The sequence below is a fragment of the Egretta garzetta genome, unplaced genomic scaffold, assembly GCF_000687185.1.
Source record: "Egretta garzetta isolate BGI_Z169 unplaced genomic scaffold, ASM68718v1 scaffold932, whole genome shotgun sequence".
Classification (NCBI taxonomy): Eukaryota; Metazoa; Chordata; class Aves; order Pelecaniformes; family Ardeidae; genus Egretta; species Egretta garzetta.
This window is the reverse complement of record NW_009258897.1, coordinates 42,635-43,156: the sequence shown is the minus strand read 5'-3', so window position 1 is coordinate 43,156 and position 522 is coordinate 42,635. Positions and strand designations below refer to the sequence as shown.

At 61.1% G+C, this 522-nt stretch overlaps 1 protein-coding gene across 1 annotated transcript in view; it reads left to right on the top strand.

The window, feature by feature from the left end:
- The window catches only part of MROH1 (maestro heat like repeat family member 1), a 58,342-nt gene that overhangs the window by 24,005 nt on the left and 33,815 nt on the right, over window positions 1-522 (top strand). The gene's annotated exons all lie outside the window — the stretch shown is intronic.

Genomic DNA, 522 nt, shown 5'->3' with positions numbered 1-522 from the left:
AACCGCGGGTGGCAAACCAGCACGAGCTCGGCGCAAGCTCAGCTCCTCCGGCTCCGGGCAGGAGCTGCACGCCGAGCCGGGGCGGATGACTGCGGGTGCGTTTTTCTCCTTCAGCTCTTGCTCTGATTCATGCCACGAGAGCATGACTGATTGCCCAAGTTTTAGCGCAATTAAGAAATGTCACTTCCCCAGCACAGCCTTCACGGTAACTGTCTGCTGAGTCCTTAAAATGCCGCCCCGCGCACAGCCCCTGCGAGTGAAGTGCCACCGACGTTTAGGTCCCCTTTGGCAGACACGGATCATTTTGACACGCTACCGGCCCACAGCACAAAATCATGGAATGGTTTGGGTGGGAAGGGACCCCCAGAGGTCCCCCAGCCCAACCCCCCGGCAGGAGCAGGGACACCTTGAACCACATCAGGTTGCTCACAGCCCCATCCAACCTGGCCTGGAATGGTCCCAGGGATGGGGCCTCCACCCCCTCTCGGGGCCACCCCTGCCAGGGTTTCACCACCCTCACTG